Source organism: Monodelphis domestica, chromosome X (assembly GCF_027887165.1).
Source record: "Monodelphis domestica isolate mMonDom1 chromosome X, mMonDom1.pri, whole genome shotgun sequence".
Lineage (NCBI taxonomy): Eukaryota > Metazoa > Chordata > Mammalia > Didelphimorphia > Didelphidae > Monodelphis > Monodelphis domestica.
Genome location: NC_077235.1, coordinates 42,334,556 through 42,355,419, shown reverse-complemented (window position 1 = coordinate 42,355,419; position 20,864 = coordinate 42,334,556). Strand labels below are relative to the sequence as shown.

The window sequence follows — 20,864 nt, the reverse complement described above, 5'->3', positions numbered from 1 at the left end:
CAGAGTTGTTTTGATTTGCATATCTCTGATTATAAGAGATTTAGAACACTTTTTCATGTGCTTATTAATAGTTTTGATTTCTTTATCTGAGAACTGCCTATCCATGTCCCTTGCCCAATTATCAATTGGGGAATGGCTTGAATTTTTGTACAATTGATTTAGCTCTTTATAAATTTGAGTAATTAAACCTTTGTCAGAGGTTTTTATGAAGATTTTTTCCCAATTTGTTGTTTTCCTTCTGATTTTAGTTACATTGGTTTTGTTTGTACAAAAGCCTTTTAATTTGATGTAGTCGAAATTATTTATTTTACATTTTGTGATTCTTTCTATGTCTTGCTTGGTTTTAAAGTCTTTCCCCTCCCAAAGGTCTGATATGTATACTGTTCTGTGTTTACCCAATTTACTTATGGTTTCCTTCTTTATGTTTAAGTCTTTCACCCATTTTGAATTTATCTTGGTGTAGGGTGTGAGGTGTTGCTCTATTCCTAATCTCTCCCACACTGTCTTCCAATTTTCCCAGCAGTTTTTATCGAATAGTGGATTGTTGTCCCAAAACCTGGGATCCTTGGGTTTATCGTATACTGTCTGGCTGAGGTCGCTTGCCCCCAGTCTATTCCACTGATCCTCCTTTCTGTCTCTTAGCCAGTACCAAATTGTTTTGATGACTGATGCTTTGTAATATAGTTTGAGGTCTGGGACTGCAAGGCCCCCCTCACTTGTGTTTTTTTTTTTCATTATTTCCCTGGATATCCTTGATCTTTTGTTATTCCAAATGAACTTTGTTATGGTTTTTTCCAAATCAGTAAAGAAATTTTTTGGGAGTTCCATGGGTATGTCACTGAATAGATAAATAAGTTTAGGTAGGACGGTCATTTTTATTATATTGGCTCGTCCTACCCATGAGCAGTTAATGTTTTTCCAATTGCTCAAGTCTAGTTTTAGTTGTGTGGCAAGTGTTTTGTAGTTTAGGTCCGAGTGATCTCGGGTTCTGGCTTTTGAGGGGGGCCGTACCTTTTGATCCAGGTCCAGGTCCAGGAGGAGGATTCCCAGGGTCTGTGCTGTTGATCGTTTTGAATTTAGGCGCCTTAGGAGCTTATAGTTTGAGATCTGTCGGAAAGGGTTTCTGGAGATCTGAACTTTAGCTTTCTCTAAGCCGCCATCTTGACCGGAAGTCCTGCTGTTTTATTTTTTACCAAATTCTCCTCCCACACTGAATTTTTTCATCAAATATTATCTTTGCTACTTAATAGTTTCTCCACATATGCTTTGAAGATGGTTTAATTTGACTTCTTCATACTCTTATTCCTTTCATTTACATCTCCTTTTTTGTGACAGAAAGTTGAGTATCATGATATTATGTTACTTGTTCTCATTCCCACAGCCTTGTAGTGTCAGATCCAGGATTTCTTGGATCTTTGCTTTGTGTCATAGGTGTTGCTCCCATGAACTCTTAGACACATGAAAAGAGCCAATCACTTTTGCACACTGGTTAAAGGGTGGGGTGGTGTTGGGAATTTTTTCATCCTATTACTGCTAAAGAACATATATAGCAAAAGTAACAATGTGGCCAGGTATGATATTATTAAGGTAAAGCTATTGGCATTTTCTCTCCTTGTAGCAATTCCTTCCTAACATTATTTTCTTCATCAGTGGAGTGAAGATGTTAGGATTCAAATAATGTGTATCCCTATCATCTGTAGATTAGATTGCCTTTGAGGCTGCTAGAAGTTATTTTAGAAGCACCAAATTAATGTCAGAAATTAGAGACTATGTAACAAGTCCTGTCAGATAGTTTTTTGGGGCAAGGACTTGATTTAAGTACCAGAAACAAGAATTCTATTGAATAGACCTATACTTTTTTATGGCAGAACTCTGTCTGACTTTTGCTTATTTGTATTCTCTATAATTATGGAAAACAGGACCTGTAGTTAGAAAGGCTTTTTCTAATAACTCTCCCACAGCAGATATGAGGTTAGATATATAGCAAATGACCTTGAAGAGAGGAAGTATAGAAGCTGGATTGAGAGAGAAGCTCTGTGGTTATGAGATCATCAATACTTCTGAGTGGAAAATTCACATATGATGCTTCCCTGCAGATGACATGAACAGAAGACTTTGGCAGTTGGGAAGCCCTTGAATTGAGATGCTCTGGGGACGAGTATATTTTGGTCACATGGTTACCTACATGTGACCTTTGTATACCCGTCCCTAGTGTATACTTTTTTATACAAATCCAGTGGCCACAGATATTTCACGTAAGTACTCTTCAATGAATATTCTTTGGGCACATGTAATCTCTATATTTGTCATGGTTTCCCCTATGAGTAGACCTCTTTTGCTTTTTTTGAACATGGTTAGGAGGGAAAACTTTTATTTTCAGATTATTTGCTCTATGGTTTGGTTTGATTGAATACCTTTTCTTTAAAGTAATATGTCCTCTTATTACTTAGTTAAAGAAAAAGCACCTGAACCATTGTTTTGAGTTGGGAAAAACCAAGCATGCTTAGGATTTTCAGTAGATTTGAAAAGCCTTAGACTTCCTGGAGACTACATGAATAGAAGTGTCTCAAAGAATCTTTATTTGTATTTCCAAGTATCACGATTCATTATTTGGAGCTTGAAATGTCCCTAATCTCAGATAGATGAATATATATGGTTATTCTCAGACATTGGTTTTTCTTGTTATTTATATGGGCCACTGCCTCAATTCACTTCTTTTCTATTTATTTGTGTGTACACTCATAAACATACCAAAAACACAGGTGTACACACATAAGTAGAGAAAAGGAGAGAGAGAAACTTGATTTTTTGGTTTAATTTTCTTTTTATTGTTGGTTTTTGTCACTAAGATATTTTCCTTGAGACCTGTCCCCTACTAGTGAATCTTCCCATGCAAAAAAGAAAGCCACAGAGTAGGTTATTTGCACCTGATCGAGCTGCATTTGATTAGCATATTGGTGACATAATGCACAGAGTTCTGGGTGTAAAGTCAGGTAGACTCCTCTTCCTGATTTCAAATGTAGCCTCAGACACTTGGGAGGTATATGGCCCTGAACTAGTCACCTGTCTACATCAGTTTTATCATTTGGAAAATGAATTAGAAAAGAAGACCACAAACCACTCTGGCATTTTTGCTAAGAAAACCCCGATTGGGTTCACTTAGAGTCAGATATGAGTGTAAATGACTGAACTTGGCCTCAAACATTTCCTAGCTTTGTGACCCTGAGCAAGTCACTTGACCCCTGTTGTCTAGCCCTTACCACTCTTCTACCTTGGAATCAATGCACAGTATGGTTTCTAAGATTGAAGGTAATGGTTTAAAAAAAATGAACAATAACAATACTATCAAAATAGCATCTGTGGTACTACCCGTTTAAGTTTTTCATTATTCTCTGACCAAGATTGAGCATCAGCCACTTAAAAAATAAGCAAACACCTTACCTTCTGTCTTAGAATTGATTCTAAATATCTAGTAATGGCAGAACAAGGGTAAGGGTAGGCAATGAGGGTTATGTGACTTGCCCAGGGTCACCTAGTAAGGAAGTGCCAGTGGTCATATTTGAACCCAGACCTCCCAACTCTAGGCATGACTTTACATCCACTGAGCCACCAACTGCCCCATCATCAGTCACTTTTAGCATTGTTTTATGTTACATTGCTGGAGTTTTTATGTATACAAATACCTTGGCTCTGTTATTCTTTTCTTGGCATTAGATAATTCATGTTATCTCTAGTTTTTCTGCATTTTTCATGTTTTCTTCAGCTGCAATGATTTTATCATTAATTTTTTTAGCAAAATTTGGTTAAACTTTACCTAAAGCCACAAGCTCTCAGTTTCTAGGATTTCACTTTTTTACAAGTACGACTTAAAATATTTTTGATTATACATGATCTTTCCCTCTTCGTTTGATATACTTGGGGCTTATATCCTGTAGGAAGATTTCTGAGTTTATTTTTCTAGGGTTATGAATTATTTTACAGAAATAAATAAACCATTTCAGAATTATGTCTTTTGTGTATTTCACCTCTTTTGTTCCCTTGGTACCTTCCCACATTGGGTCTTTCTTCTTTTGCCACATAATGCTTTCAGTTTCAGTACAGCTTTTCAATTTCGTTAGCCTTTTAGTTCTTCTAACAATTTTTTTATGATTATTCCACAGGAGGTGTTATTGGACTTGTTCTGATTTTCAAAACGATAAAGCATCAAATCCAGGACCCAATTCAATTCTTTTGAATCTCAAGTCAGTGTTTGTGCCTACATACCACAGATGCCTCTTCCAACAACACTTATAAACACATAGGGAAACCATGAGTTTGTGTCCTTAAATTACAGGAAAAAAAAACAAAAGAAGTGAATGGGTATTTTTTATTGTGTGTCTGATTCATAAACACAAGAGAGCTGTCAGCATGGACTATTGTTTTGAGAAAAGACATCACCTTCTCTTACTTGAATAAGTCTTCCTTAATTTGTTTCTTTTCAGAAATGATGTTAATAGTGTGGCAGCATGTATGTGTTCTCAGTGTCCATAAACTGCATGTGGGTTTCCTGAAATGAGTTTTGAAAGCAGAGAAAGCGGTAGAAGTTATATTATGCACATAAGAGAGTTTCAGCCCTCATTCAGATATTTTTCTTGCACAAGTATGCACATTCAGTTTTAGAAATTGGAAGTCCAGAAAGAACAGATTTACTCTTTTGGTGGCAGAACCTTGCCTGGATTTTTCTTACCTTGGCTCCCTTGAAAGCTGTGGAATAATGAAACTATTTTTTCTTGCCCTTATCCAGGTGATTTTGCTTTACACTAGCTGATATGAAGCAAGAAGGAAAGCAGATGACCTTGTAGACGTGGAGACCAAAAGCTAGTTGCAGAGTGATGGTCAATGGTATTTTCTGTGTGGAGAGTCAAGAAGTGATGCTGCCTTGCAGAGAGCTAACGTCTCCAGAGGCAATTCTGAAGTATCCAAGTAGGAAGTTGCCCCTGGTACGAGTATACCTTGGTTACGTGTTAGTAAAAATAGTAACCATGACATACTCGTTCCTGGTGTATACTTCTTTGCACAAGTTGATTATCCTCAAGTGTTTCCTGGACACACCTCCTCAACAAGTGTACACTGGACACAAACAACACTCTACCTGGGTCTGCATCCCTGTAAGTAGTACTATTACTTTTATTATTATTTTCACTTTTAAATTTAATTTATTAATTTAGAATATTTTTCCATGGTTACTTGATTCATGTTCTTTCCCTCCCTTTCTCCCTAATCCCCTCCCAGAGCTGACGAGAAATTCCACTGGACTTTACATTTATCATTGTTCAAAACTTATCTCCCTATTATTATTTGCACTCAGATGATCATTTAAAGTCAATATTCCTAATCATATCCCCATCAAACCATGTGATCAGTCATTTGTTTTTTTTCCCTGCATTTCTGCTCCCACAGTTCTTTCTCTGGATGTGGATAGTGTTTTTTCTTATATGTTCCTCAGAATTGTCCTGGATCATTTCATTGCTGCTAATAGAAAAGTCCATTACATTTGATTGTGCCATAATATGTCAATCTCTGTGTACAGTGTTCTCGTGGTTCTGCTCCTTTCACTCTGCATCAATTCCTGAAGGTCATTCCAGTTCACATGGAATTCCTCCAGTTCATCATTCCTTTCAGTACAATAATAGTCCATCACCATTAGATACCATAATTTGTTCAGCCATTCCCCAATCAATGGACATGTCCTGATTTTCCAAATTTTTGCCACCACCAAGAGCATTTCTATGTGAAGCTTAAATTAATTCTCTTCTGACCATTTTTACATTTAATCAACAGAAGCAAATACACCTCACTTACACTTGAGTTGGAGACATCTGTGACCTATGTGTGTGACAGTGGGTGATGAATCTGAATCAACTGACTGTCCCCTGGGCAGTCCTAAGCAAAGCTTTAGCTGTAATTAGTACATGTAAAGTTGAAGGAAGTCACAGGAAATGACAAAAAGACATGGTCTTTAAAAATACCAAGAACTTCCTGTGAAGAATTCTTTAGATCTTTTGTCTTCAACTTGACCTTGGAGAGCTCTGACTGAGCACCTCAGAATGCTTCTATTATCCTTAAAACTACCAGATGGGGTGAGTAAAAAAGGCTGACTCCTTTCCTGGATTTTCTGAAGGGACTAGCCTCAGGAGAGGTTTACCCTCTGGATAGAGGCTTCCTGGATCCCCAGGTCCTCAGCTCAAAGCTGGACCCCTCTGGTGTGAATTTTTAAACTATTCCACCCTAATCAGACTATTCTTTAGAAGATGTGATTTAGCTATTTCCTGATCAGTAACAATGGATATACTTGGAATAACAGAATCAGGTCTGCATTCTCCACTCTTCTTAGTTTAACAAGATTAGGAAAGTCTGCATCAAATTCAAAATTTAATTATCTGAGAAAATGGCCTTCAACAGACATGTGCAAAGAAAAAGGACAGTCCTCTGGGCTGTCCTAAGTTAAGCTTGAGCCGCCATTGGCACATGTAAGATGCAGGAAGTGAGGTAGAGAACAGCCTCTAGAGTTCTCGTGACTTCCTGTGGAGAGGACTAGAGTTCAGTTCGATCCTGGAGCTCAAGCTTGGAGGAGCCCTGCAGACAGCTTTCCTTCTAATGGGTCACATAAGTGATAAGGACTGACTCCCTTCTCTGCCTTGGCTCTTCAGGGCCTTAAATTCCCGCTTTGTCTCAGCCTGAGCTGAGTTAAACTCCTTTCCTTCTCTCCCTCTAATATTTTCTTCCTCCTGTTGTAATTAAATCACCATAAAATTTCCAGCTGAGTTTGGGTGTTTCATTAGGATTTCAAAAATAAATTCCTTGGTGACCAAATATAATTATTACATTCAGTCTCAACCATAATTTTAACCCTTACCCTGGTTAATGACTAATTAGCCCTGCTTGGGCTGGGCCAGGGGTCAGAGCAAAATGCTTAGTGTGTAGGTTAGATATCTTACCCTATACTCTCTCTGATTTTCTTACTTTCTCTCTTTTTCTCTTTTATAAATAAATTGCTTAAAAATCATTTTGGAATTGATTAAAATTCCTGGTGACCCCATTCATAAATAATCTAGTCCAACCTTTGATAGTAACTCCTTTCATTCTGGCCCTTACAGCTATAAATATTTTTGTGCACGTATTTTTCCCTGTTATCTAATTGGGGTACAAACCCAGCAGTGATATGACAGGATCAAAGGGCAGTGAGTTATTTAAAGCCTTTTGGGCATAGATCCAAATTGCCTTCCAGAAGGGTTGAATCAATTCACAACTCCACCAAAAATGAATTAGTGGCCCAATTTTGCCACATTCCCTCCAATATTTAATAATTTCCTTTGCTATCATATTGACTAATCTGCTGATGTCAGTTGGTACCTCAGAGTTAATTTAATTTGCATTTCTCTAATCACGAGGGATTTAGAACACTTTTTCATACGCCTATTGATAGTTTTGATTTCTTCATGTAAAAACTGCATTTTCATGCCCCTTGACCTTTTGTTGATTGGGGAATAACTGGATTTTTTGTAAATTTGACTTACTTCTTTATATATCTGGGAAATTAAAACTTTATCACAGAGTTTTGTTAAAATAATATTCTCCCAGTTTTTTGCTTTCCTTTTAATTTTGGTTGCATGGGTTTTGTCTGCACAAAACTTTTTAATTTGATATAATCATAGTCATTCATTTTACATTTTGTAAATTTTCTCTATCACTTGCTTGGTTTTAGTTCCTTCCTTTCCCACAGATCTGACAGGTATACTCTTCTGTGTTCACTTAATTTATTTATGATTTCACTCTTTATATTTAAGTCATTTACCTATTTTTAATTTATCTTGGTATAGGGTGTAAGATGTTGATCTAAACCTAATTTTTCCCATGCTATTTTCCTATTTTCTCCGCAGTTTTTGTTAGTGAGTTATTGTCCCAAAAGTTGGGGGTCTTTGGGTTACACTATCTTGTTGAGGTCATTTACTCCAAATCTATTCCAATGATCCTCCCTCCTTTCTCTTAGCCAACACCATATTGTTTTGATGATATTTGATACTCAAATATAACTCCTTTGCTTTTGGGATCCAGAGGGGTCAACTTTTATTTTCACTTAATTTGATGTGTTGTTTTAGTAAATATATTTTGTTTAATGTGTATTTACTGACAGCTTGGCAAAAACAAACTCATCATTGCCTGCTTCTGAGATATACTTCACTGACTGATCAACCCAGAATGCACTGACCCTTGTGGTGTTTTTCCCAAGCCCTAAGTATCACTGAGATCCCTTTCAGGCTATGTGTTCCCAGAGGACTTGTATAATTTTCATTTGTGCTTCCAAGGATCAGGATTTGATACTTAGAATGCCTCTTATTTCAGGTAAACAATATAATTGTCCTTTGTGAAATTTGTGGGTCAGTGACTCTGTAGATATATCACCTTTTTACAAAGGTTCTTTTTGTTTATGTTTTGTCTTTGGTTTTCCCAATTAGTCATTTCCCTTGAAACCTGCCCTTCATTAATGAATCTTCCCATGCTAGAAAGAAGAGCCAAACAGCAGGGTAACTGCATCTGATCAGACAGTTAGCATCTGTCATCTCACCTTTTTACTCAATGGATGGAAGTTATTTATTATTACTTCTGTAGGCCTAATATTGGTTATCAGTCACTTTTAGCATTGATTTATTTTAGTTTGTTATAGTCATAATGTATGTGATTCTTTTGTTTCTTACACTTTTCTTTTTATGTCAAATGATCTGCTTTTTTCCATTTTTTTCCTCAATTTTTCATTGTGTCTTAAGGCACAATGATATGTCATTAATTCACCTGTCACAAATGTACCACTTCTTTCTTTCCAGCTGTTCACTATTATTAAAGTTCTTTGAATATTTTTGTAAGTTGATCATCTTTCCCTCCGTCTTGGACTTGTTTGTGGCATACCACAAGGACTTACAAGGAATTTCTGTCCTGAAGTCAGGTAATGGTTTACAAAAAGGACTTGCTTTCTTTGCTAAATTTTGTTAGTCTTTATAATACACTTAATGATTTGGTTTGAATCTATTCTGCCTAACTGTTACTTCCCTTCAGTCAATTAGAAGCTGTGCATTAATGGTCTAGCATGCCTCTCTATAGTTACAATTCCTTCACTGTAGGAGTAGTGGCTATAGTGCATCTTATGCAGAAAAAGCATCTAAGTACTTGAAGACAATGAGTATGTGGACTGGTGACTATACATGATATAACTGGTTGTTTAGGGTTGTTTTGTTGCAGAACGAATTTATTCGACAACTGAGATATGATCTCTGACAATTAGATGGCATCACCAAGTCCTTCAGCATCAGAGTTCTGTTGCCTCAGCTATATGTGTGTCCATGTTACATGTGTTTCTCTACATGTAACCTAGTCACACGTATTCCTGGTGTATACCTATGTCTCCACATTTACATATTCCCATCTCTACATACAGCTTATTAATTGGTAGGAAAAGTGTGTGAAAATATTTTAATATTACTTCGCTTCCACTGCTATTGATTAAATACCTTTTGTTTGAATGAATATGTTCTCTGGTTGCCTGGTAAAAATAAATTTCTCAGAGACAGCTTCTAAGTCACGTTTTTTCGATGGGTTCTGACCCAAAGAGTCCTTTTAACATGGCAATGCTTTTCTGGACTCACAAGAGGGGTATCTCCCCAAGGTTACATAAATGGAAGGCAACACAAAACTGAGGTAGTCATTTTTCCTTTAATAGACCATGATTTCTAGACAATAATATTCATAATTTCAGGAATATGATAGTATTATTCAATGGCATTTTCTGATTGGAATATAACTGTTTTAAATCACTGCAGAAACTTAGCATAAGTAGAGGACCTCCCAGTCTTGGAGCATCATAAATGGGTTTTCCCAGGTACACCTATACTCCGGTAACATATTCCTCCACATATGACCAGGGTATATGTGTTCCTGGTATATATCTGTTTGTACTAATTCTCTGGACACTGCTGTTTCATCAATGTTCTCCATTCACACATGATGGATTACTGTGTGCCCTTTACTGGTGGTACTTTAAACATGCCAAATGGACATATGGAATGCTGTGGGAATCTTCTGTTATCATTTTATTTGCTAGGCTACTTGATTAAATGCCTTATGCTTAATCTTATATGTCTTGTGGTTGACCGTCATAGCCATTGTAACAGCTTTGGAGTCATAATTTTTGGGATTTATTTGAACCTCAGATACTTCTTCTGTAGTCTCACTTTGGAGAGCAAGGCATCCTAGGGGCTATATACTGAATTTAAAGAAGTGAATCATTTCATATCATCTTTTCTATGAATCATGATTTTTCCTGAAATATCTGTTAATTCGGGAATATATGATGAGATCATTTTCATTGAATCATATGGATCATTTTCTTAATTCTGCTTTTATTTGATTATATATAGATAAACCTCCTAAAGGAGAAATTCTTTTTATTTTTTCTTATTGCCTTTTGTTTTGCTAATGAAATGAATTCCCATGGAACCTAGCCATGCAGGAGGTTGTTGTGAATGGTCAAGCCTTCATCATCTGCCCCCCACTCCCTTTTTAAGAGAGGAGGTAAGTGTTGATCATTATTAGTTCTTTAGGATCAGTTCTTTGAGGTAAGTACATTCGCAGACAATACTAATGACCCTCCCAGAAGAGTTCAGTTGCCCAGATACATGTATTCCCTAATAACATATTTCTCCCCTTTTGAACTGAACAGAAATTCTATTTCTTGTCTTGTCTACATTTCTTTGTACTAATTCGCTGGTCATCAGTATTTCTTGTATGTCTCCTTTCTTTGTGTGTACCTGCATTCCTTCCTTTCCTTAATTTGTTTTAATTATTTTGCATTTATTTCTTGGATTTTGATTAGTTGTGTGTGATCTCTGGCAGGAAACTGGTATAGTCAGTCAATGAGCATTTCTTAAGTGTTTGTTAGGTGTTAAGTGTCGGGCATACAAAGAAAGTAAAAATGCAGTCTCTGCTCTCAAGGAACTCACCATCTAATGAGGGAGACAACATGCAAAGAACTATTTCCAAACCAGAGATAGACAGTACTAATTGGCAATAATTGACAGATGATACTAACGTGAAGGAGGATTGGCAAATGCTCCTTGCAAAGAAGTGAGATTTTAAGCTAAGATTTGAAGGCAACACAGAAACAGGAAGTGAGTTGAACACATTTATAGAGCTAGAAAAAGTCCTATGAAAGATACAGAGCCCGAGATTTAGATGCTAAGGCTTCAGCTTTTTTCATTAAAGTATGTGGTCTCCCTCAAGGTTTATACATGTGTAAGAAGAAATCAAGTTTTTGCACAACCCAGAATGTATACAAAAAACCAGGTTATCATGCTGCTGGGAGAGAAATATAATGAAATGTAATAAAAGTAGAAATGTGGTTTAATGGAGTACAGAGCTCAAGCCTTATCACCCTTTTGCATTTTACTTGTGGCTTTGATTAATTTTTAGACCAGTTTGTTTAGGATTTTGACAGTGAGATAGGCAAAGAAGTAAACACTACATGCAAGGAATTTCTAACCCCAAGATACATTTGTTTGGGGTGAGCTTTCGCGGTTAGTACTTTTGCGTTCAATACAACCAACAGTCCAAATAATGGATATATTTTTTCCAAGGGACCATTCTGCACAGTATTGCATGCCTGTCCTCAGCTGAGAAATATGCAGTAAAGGAGCTATTATTCCTATATCCCTCTAATGCTTTCTGATCCCTATACTTTTATTATAGAAACCACAAGGGCTAGGACATGACTTCAAAAAATATACACATCTACAGAGACAATGGGTAGGTGTACTAACCTAAATACAGCTGAAAACTGAGGAAGAGGGGTTATGGCTGCTTGAATAAAAAGAAAACCAGTCATAATCAAACTAGCAGAGTTTCTTGGTGGAAAATTAAGTTTTCATAGCCACTGGAGAGATGATATCACCAGAAGTCATTGGCATTTCTATTCCATAAAAGATCTGTTTTCGTAGCCACATGTGTGCCCCTCTTACATGTTTCTGATATGTAACATAAACATGCTGTCAGCCAATATTTCCCTTTGTGCTTTTGAAGTACTAGGATAATATGATGTCACTGTATTGGCTATGCTCTTTGATTATTATCTGCCTTTTGTTTTTTACTAATTTTTAAAATAATTTTTACTGATAGGGTTCACTAAAGAGTGATATGAATCTAAGAGGTGTTTTCAGAAGCGGCAAGTGTACTGCAGTCATGGTAAGGTTCTTTTTGCATAGATGTATGGAAAATATTCAAATATCAGATGCACTGACATTTGTATTTCAATGATTTTTTTATTTAGGGCCAGGAAATATCAGGTACAGCGTATGGTTATATTTATATACAGCATCTATAGTACCCTCTTCTTAACCATATATACTACATATATATATATATGTAATGAGAAGAGAGCATTTTTAATTATCATTTACCTTTGCATAGCAATGGCAAACCTTTTAGCGAGGCGGGTGATGGGAGAAATTTCCTCAGGCGGCCATGGAAAGCAGCCTGGCCCCACATCCCTCTGGCTTTTTAGTAATGAACTCCAGGTAACTCTGTGCTGTGTTGACAGGAGTAATGCTCATAGAGAGGGCTCTGACTGCCCCCCCCCCTTTGGCATATGTGCCATAAGTTAGCTACCATAGCCTTTGGCTATGACTAGACTATATTCAAACATTTTTAAATCCCTTAACCTTCTATCTTAGAATCAATACTGTATATTGGTTCCAAGGTAGAAGAGCAGTACAAATTAGGCAATGGGGTTATGTGACCTGCCCAGGGTCACACAGCTAGAAATTTTCTGAGTCCATATTTGAACCCAGGATCTCCAGACCTAGCTCTCAATCCCCTGAGCCACCCAGCTGCCCCCAAAACTTTTGTCTACTTTTCAGCACTGCTGTAGTGTGTGTTGTTGGCAATAAGAATTTGGTTTTCTTGACTTTATTCACTTTATCCAAATTTTCCTCTGTGTCTCTAAATTTCTAATATTCATTATTTCTTAAGGGATAATATTCATTAATTTATATAGCACAGTTTCTTCACCCATTCCCCTTTGAATGGGAACCTGCTTTGTTTCCAATATTTTGCTAAAATCCTAAAGTCTGGCACAAATATTGTTTTATATGCTAGTTCTTTCCCACTGTCTTTAATGTCTTTGAGGAATATAACCAGTAATAGTTTCACTGGCACCAGCATAATGACCCAGCATAATGACTTATCAAATTCTCTATTGTTTTCCAGAATGGTTAGACCAAGTCACTAGTTCACCCTTTGCATATTATTGTGCTTCTGTTTCCATTGTTCCTGCTCACATTGATTATTTCCTTCCTTTACGGTTTTGCCATTTGGAAATGTCACCCACAAGCCTACAAGCTAGTTTAATTTACCTTCTTCTTACTACTAGGGATTTTGAGCAAACATTTTTTTGATTGTTAATAAAGAAAATTTATCTTAGAGATATTAGGTTACTTGTTCTATTTTACATATCTATTAAGAATCAGACCCAGGGAAAAATGACTATCTGTTGCTTGCATGTCCCAGCTGGGAACTATGGAGCAAAGGAGCTGTTATTTTACTCTTATTCAGGAAACACTTTCTAGCCAATTTTCCTTAGCAGATGGAGGAAAGAATACCAACAGGTGACTGTAAAAAGAGGATGCTCAAAGGGGCTTACTAGGAAGAGGTCATCCAAAGAACAACTGGCATTTTTGTATGGAGACATCCTACCTGTCACCTTTCTGGACTGAGGAGGATGCTTAGTAACATAGTAGTTTCTATGCTGCCCTTTTGAAGGGAGAGTGTTTTAGGCACCATAGTTAACAAAGAAAGGAACCTGAAAAGCTTTACAGTAGGAGCTATGGGATCATGAGATCAGCAAAATGTATTAGCATAGATCACTGTTGTGCTGCAGAGCAGAGATGAGATCCCTAAAGGAAACCTCTGGCATTAGAAATAAATTTTCTTCAGTGCCCGCTTGTTTTGGTGATGTGTACCCCTAAATAAGACCCATACATGTAGGTTCCCAGTGTATTGGACATAATTATTAGCTCTCTGTATGTACTTTGTCCCCAGTCTCATGTTGCATCTTCCTACATAGATATTCCTAATGGTGCTGGGATAGTCTTTTTCTTGTCACTTTTTAATATACTGTTCGTTGAAATACATTTCACTTGAACTCATGAATGTGCTCTAGTTGGGTGGTAAGAGTACATCCATGACATTCCAAATATATATCCCAAATCTCTGTTTTTCAGTGGGTGCTGACACACAGAGAAATTTGAGCATGAGACTGGATTTCTGAGGGCATCAATGTTTGATAAGAATTGAGACTTACACTGAAATTCTAAAGCACTTCAGCTTCTTCCGTGGCACCTCAATTATCTTCATGATCTGAATGAAGACATTCAAAAATAATAGTGTTTGAGTTTTGCCAGTCATGGATGACTTCCCAACAAGGACCTCTGTAGCAATGGAAATACAATAGTGCCCTTATGGAGGAAAGGTTTTCTGGGTCCTGTATATTAGCAGTAAGAATCAAATATCTGCAGGAAAAAACCCCAACGAGAAGTCCAGAATCTGATTACAGAGAGCCTTGAGATCAATAGAACATGTTAGCTGAGAGTTGAGATGTGATGTGCAGCAAAGATTTTAGGTTTTGAGTAGGTACCAACTGCTAAAGTCCTATAGATCTAGGTTAGGTATAAAATAAGATCATCATACCTTGCAGAGTTCAATGTCCATAAGTATTTAATATTCATATCCCTCAAAGTATATTCCCCCATTACATGTGATCTCTACCCTTATGTCCTTTTCTAGAGGTAACACTGAGGAGAGAAAGCCCAGAATCTGATTGTAATGAGTAGTCCAGCAATTATGAGATTATGAAAGTGTTTTGGCAGAGAATGGAGATATGTGATGTCCAGTAGAGAGATTCATTTACCACAAGTTACCAACAAGCTTGCTGCACTGGGAAAAATTTAACTTGGATGCATGTCTCTTTGTGATTTGTGCCACTAAATATGACCTAGAAGTTCCTGGTGTCTACTTCTTTGTACAGGCTCAGTGGTCATACTTGCTACTGATTCATAGAACATCCATTAATATTCTTCAGTAACATATCATCTCTTTCTTTGTGACTTGTCATATATATACTAGTAAATCCTTGGGATACATGCCTCATGTGCTTTTGAGCACCAGAATAATTTTTTGTCATTTTTATTTGGTCTGTTATTTTATTAAATGCCTTTTCCTTGAACCGTTATATCCTTTATCTTGCTTTTAAGAGTAAACCCATAATTAAATTTTTGTTTTCCTGTTCTCTTCTGGGATCTTTGGGAAAAAGGAGTCCATATCCTGTCTGTATCCAGAAAAGTACTTCTGTCCATCATTCTTTAGAAGACAGGAGCCAATGTGACCAGGTAATGATCTTAACGGGAAGCCAATAAGTGCAGTGAACATAAGATCACCAAAATTTCTCTATAGAGATTTGAGATCTAAAGCCCAATAGAGAAATTTGATCTCCATAGGACATTGGTAAATGGTGACATTAGAATTTAGTTGCACCAGCCACACATATGCCCAGGTGACATGCTGTTCTACATGTGACCTCACCATATGTGTTCCTGTTGTATACCTGCTTATCCAAGTTCAGTGGCCTCAACTTTTTAATAATTCACGTATGTTATTTTTGGCACATCAGTTTGGCACATCAATTAACGAGATTGAGTTGCCCCAAGTATCTGTATATCTTGGTTATGTGTCATCCTAATCGTGACCTAGATGTACAGGTTCCTGGTGTATACTTCTTCGCACAAATTCAGTGGTCACATTACTTGTGTGTCCTTCAAAAAGTATTCTATTATATGGGATCTTAAAGAGAACCTAAAAGGAAATTCTAAACCACCTCAGATAATTCTGTGGCCCAAGAAATTTTATTCTTTACTAGAAATTGGCATGCCAAAGAATAGTCTTCATCTTTGCATGTTGGAATACTTCCTGCCTTCTGCCTGCCAGCATTCAGCAGGAAGCTTAGTACCAAATGGTTTGTCATGCTGCCCTTATTCAGGAAAGGCTTTTCAGACACTGTACTTTAATAAGCAGAAGCCAACACTGCCAGCAGGAAATCCTGAAGAGAGGAAGGCCAGAAGCTCATTGCAGAGAGTAGCTCAAGGACCATGAGATCAGCAGAATGTATTCACAGAGAGTTGAAATGTGGTGTCCAGTAGGGAGATGAGATCAAAGAGCTAAGATGAAATGTACGGCAGAGATGAGGTCACCAGAAGACTCTAGCAAATCTGCCCCATTGAGATTTAGCTGCCCTGGGTAAATTTATGCTCTAGTCACACATTATTACATATGACACACACACATACACATATATATGGCACATTCCTTTAAACATGCCCTAAACATAGAGGTTTTTGGCATATGCTTCTTTATTTAGCTTAATTGGCATCAGTTGTTACCTAGCTGTTCACCAGCCACAAATGTTCTACTGTCCCATGTTTTCTTTCCTGTGTCATGCTGTATTAAAGTCTTGGAAAGCATAATTTTTGTGTTGATGGTTAGCACTGGGACAATTGTAAGTTTTTGTTTACTATTTTTATTTACTCTGATTAAATGCCATTTGATAGAACACTTATGTCCTCCAGGGAGCTAATGGTAGCTCCTTAGGGCAGATTTTGACAGGGTGCTAACCTCCAGATTCTCTTTTTCATTTCTGGATATAGACTTTATTATGAACATTAAAATGTGAGCTCAGGATAAAAGTTTTTTTCACAAATGCCACATTTAACCAGTTTCTCTCATATGTTCATTCTCCAAACATAAATATCTGAATAAAGCTTTCCCCATATTTCTTATAATTTCTCTAGTGTAAACTTTTCCATTGAACAGTGAAGTCTTTCTAGCATGTTTATTATCTGAGTTCTATAAAAATGTGAGGACTGTCTGAATCCTCTTGTGCAAACACTGTATACAAAGGATATCTCTCTTCAGTGGCCTTCAGGGCCACTAAACGTTATTCTTTGCACTAACCCTTTGCCACCCTGATCACAAGCATTGGATGTCTCCTGAGTGGACCTTCTGTTAAAGTGTCCCTATTGGCTGAGTCTTCTCCCACACTGGTCACACATATTTGGTTTCTCTCCTGTAGGCGATTTTCTGATATACACTGAGGTAACCAGAGTAAATGAAGCCTTTGCAATATTTATCATACTTGCAATGTTTTCCCCGTATGTTGATCCTCTAGATCAGTGGTTCTCAACCTCTCAATTTTTAGCAATGAGAATATATAATGCATATCAGGTATTTACATTCCGAATCAGAACTGTAGCAAAATTACATGTTTTAAGTCACCACCAAAATAATTTTTTGGTTTGGGGTCACAGCATTAGAAAGGCTGAGAACCAGGACTCTAGATGAAGTCTTTGCTATATTCATCACATTGATAGGGTTTCTCACCTGTATGGTGTCTCTGATATCTATAAAAATTTGAATAATCTCAGAATCTCCTTCCACACTTTCATCACATATATATGGTTTCTCACTTGTATGGTTGATCTGATGAGCACTGAGGCAAACCTACTGAATGAAGCCTTTACCACATTCATCACATCTATAGAGTTTCTCCACTGAAGTATGTACTTTAAATGAAGTCTTTGCTACATTCCTAACATTTATAGGGTTTCTCTCCTCTGTGAATTTTCTGATGGACCATGAGATGTCCTCTTTGAATGAATGAAGCCTTTGCCACATCCATCACATTCATAGGGTTTCTTACCTGTGTGGAGTTCCCGATTAATTAGAAATTTGAATAACTTTTAATTCTTTTCCACACTGATCCCAAGTATATAATTTTTCAACTATGTGTGGACTCTCTGACAGGCACTGAGGTAAGCTCTCCAAATAAAGCCTTTACCATATTCATCATATTTATAGGGTTTCTCTCCTGTATATGACTCTCTTCTTATGACATGAGGTAGGCTCTCCAAAGGAAGTCTTTGCTACTTTGCTACACTGATCACTCACACACACACACACACACACACACGTATCTATCTATATCTATAGATTTATATATGTGTGTGTATATATATATATATATATATATATATATATATATATATATATATAAATGTAGTTTTTCTCCTGTGTGAACGCTCTGATGATCAAAGAGGATTTTTCTTCCAGAAGAAATGTGCCACAGATAGAACATGTCTAGCATTTTTCTTACATGTGATTTTGAAATCAGTTTTTTCTTAGTCACTGTATCTGTAGAATTTCTGTATGAGACTTTCAGTTGACATTGTCTGACAGATTGCCTTCCTCTCATGTATTGGAGATTTTGTTCTACCAAGCCAGACAAATGTTGACCTAGAAGCTTTTCTGAACTTCTTTCCATGAAAGAATTATTTCTGATTATTATGTTTTTCTTGGGGATTTCCTGGGTTGCAAAATTGGTCTTCGTTTCCTTTTTCCCATTCATATATGTTTACCCTCCTGATTCTTGAGTAATAACTTTTTCTCAATCTTACTGAGGTACAAATTCCTGAGGTTCTAAGGTTTTTATTTCTTTTCTCTTACAGATTCACAATGTAAATTTCACTTATGGAAATGGAAATGTCCAGCTTCCACCAGGGAAAGTCCTGTTGAACTAATGTTTCTGGAATGTTGGCTTTGAGCATTTTTCCTGTGGTTCTGATTCTTAGATAGTTAAGGCATGGCCATTCCCCAGGCTTCAAGGTAGGGTAACATTTTATATTTTAAGTCATAAAATCCTTCTGAAAGGCTTAGTATGTAGTTCTCATTCTAGTTTACTCCTGGAGAAGAGCCCACGTGCTGGGGTAACAAATGAGGATTGGGAATGATCTGTTGAAGCCCATTTATCTGGTTCTTGAAAAACCAGGTCCCCATCTGGGAAAGGGTTTCCCTCTCTTCTGTAACTTCAGTGACCACCTCATGGACTAGCTTCCAGACCTAAATTAGTTTCATAAGAAAATACTCACTTTACCCAAATTGTTTTCCAATGCAAGCTCTTATGCTGTTGAAAAAATGGTGATCCAGTTAATAAACTTAAACTTTGTATAGAGAGGAACTTACCTGGTTATTGTTTTCCTGCCCTCTTCTAGGAGCTTTGACAGTTCAGTGCTGTTGGACTTTGGAACAAGGATGTCATCCTGCCTGTATCCAGGAAAGTTCTTTTGATCATCATTCCTTAGTAGATGGCAATCAGCATGGCCAGCCGTCAGCTCTAATGAGAAGAGGCCAAGAATGTCAATGATCATGTGACTAACGATTTGAATTGTTCTATCCAACAGAGGACTTCAGAAATTCTCTAGCTTTTGGTGGTAAATGCCCCAGTTAGAACATTCCCCAGTGACATAGTGTTCTATGTGTAACTTCATGCATGCTCCTTATTTACATATATCTTTGTTCAAATGATGAAACCCAGTCATTCACTCTACCTGTATCTTCCTTGAGTGGTTAGTGGTCACAGGTGATATCTCAAAAGCAAGGTGCCCCAAGTGCATGTATATCCTTGTGATGTGTGGCCTTACGCATAACCAAGACAGAGGTGATATTATGTGTGTGTATTCATACAGTGTTGATACCCACAAGTATTCATGGTGCCTAACCATTGGAAAACATTCCCCTGTCATATGTGATCACTGCCTGTATCACTTGCTAGGTCAGTGTTGAAATATTAGTGAGAAAACCACATGTTGTGGGGATACAGGGTTTGCCAGTGGTGGTAGAGGGGTGAATCACCTTCTTTGTTCTGTTGTGGGACTAAATGCTTTTTGCTTGAACTCTCATGTCTTGTAGTTTAATCGTAAGAAGAAATCCATCAGCAATGCTTCCACAGCTCTTGGTTTAAGTGGGTATTGACTCCAAGAGTCCTTAAAAACTGAGTTAGATTGAAAATAAATCAGTCTAATACAAAAATTCTCAGTGCAGAAGATTTTCTGAGATCGGCAATTTGGCCTCTTTCCATGAGCATTTTATCGTCACTGATGATATGTTTACAAACGTACAGCAATGACATAGAGTTGCCCTAGCTAATGTATGTCCTGGTGATATGAATCCCTATATGTCAGTGGCACACCAACATGTTTCCTTTAATACACGTTTAATTGCCACAGGCTATTTGCTATGTATATTCTTTGAAAAATGTTCTAGTAATCATGTAATTTCTACCTGGATGCCATTTCTTACTAGTTCAATTTTAAATTACTGGGGAACATCTCCTTGTGGCTTAGTGGTATTAGAGGATAAGTGGTACTGGGATAATCTTTTCTTATTACTTTTTTTTGGCAGGGGCCAACATCACTACCACATAAACCCAAGGAAAGGGAGCCCAGAAACTGATTGCCAAGAATAATTCTGATGATGAAATTATCCACATGTTTAAGTTGAGAGTTAAGATGTGATGTCCTACAGAGATGAGATCTCTAGAGTTAATCAGCAACCTGCAAAGTATGATTGAGTTATCTTAGGAATCTGTTTGTCTTAGTGACATGTGCAAATAAAGGTGACCAAGACCCACAGATTCCCAGGGTATACTTCTTTGTACACGTTCACTAGCCACACTCATCATCTGTATGTATGCCATCCTTAAATGTTTCCCAGCCACGTGTAGTCTCTTCCTGTGTGCTTTTCTTGAGGGTGCTCTATTAAGTTCTGGAGAAACATATTCTTTTGTCCTTTTAGAAGGCTGAATTACCTTTTGCTGTCAATTTTTTATGTTACGTTGTTTTACTATCTGTCTTTTTACTTGGAACGTGCTTATGTCCTGGTTAGTTCATAAGGATAAA

General features: G+C 37.2%; 7 non-coding genes across 7 annotated transcripts; all 7 read left to right on the top strand.

Annotated features, from left to right (window-relative positions):
- Positions 1–2,155: 2,155 nt before the first annotated feature.
- Positions 2,156–2,207, top strand: MIR7393 (microRNA mir-7393). The gene has a single exon (NR_127694.1). It is a non-coding gene; the product is annotated as a microRNA mir-7393 (primary transcript).
- A 2,773-nt stretch (positions 2,208–4,980) lies between these two features.
- Positions 4,981–5,037, top strand: MIR7392-2 (microRNA mir-7392-2). The gene has a single exon (NR_127693.1). It is a non-coding gene; the product is annotated as a microRNA mir-7392-2 (primary transcript).
- A 4,326-nt stretch (positions 5,038–9,363) lies between these two features.
- On the top strand, positions 9,364–9,417 carry MIR7394A (microRNA mir-7394a). The gene has a single exon (NR_127695.1). It is a non-coding gene; the product is annotated as a microRNA mir-7394a (primary transcript).
- Positions 9,418–9,911: 494 nt separating this feature from the next.
- On the top strand, positions 9,912–9,967 carry MIR7395 (microRNA mir-7395). Its single transcript, NR_127696.1, has one exon. It is a non-coding gene; the product is annotated as a microRNA mir-7395 (primary transcript).
- A 5,650-nt stretch (positions 9,968–15,617) lies between these two features.
- Positions 15,618–15,670, top strand: MIR7394C (microRNA mir-7394c). The gene has a single exon (NR_163019.1). It is a non-coding gene; the product is annotated as a microRNA mir-7394c (primary transcript).
- A 115-nt stretch (positions 15,671–15,785) lies between these two features.
- Positions 15,786–15,841, top strand: MIR7396 (microRNA mir-7396). Its single transcript, NR_127697.1, has one exon. It is a non-coding gene; the product is annotated as a microRNA mir-7396 (primary transcript).
- Positions 15,842–20,547: 4,706 nt separating this feature from the next.
- MIR7397 (microRNA mir-7397) lies at positions 20,548–20,603 on the top strand. The gene has a single exon (NR_127698.1). It is a non-coding gene; the product is annotated as a microRNA mir-7397 (primary transcript).
- The last annotated feature ends 261 nt before the right edge of the window (positions 20,604–20,864 follow it).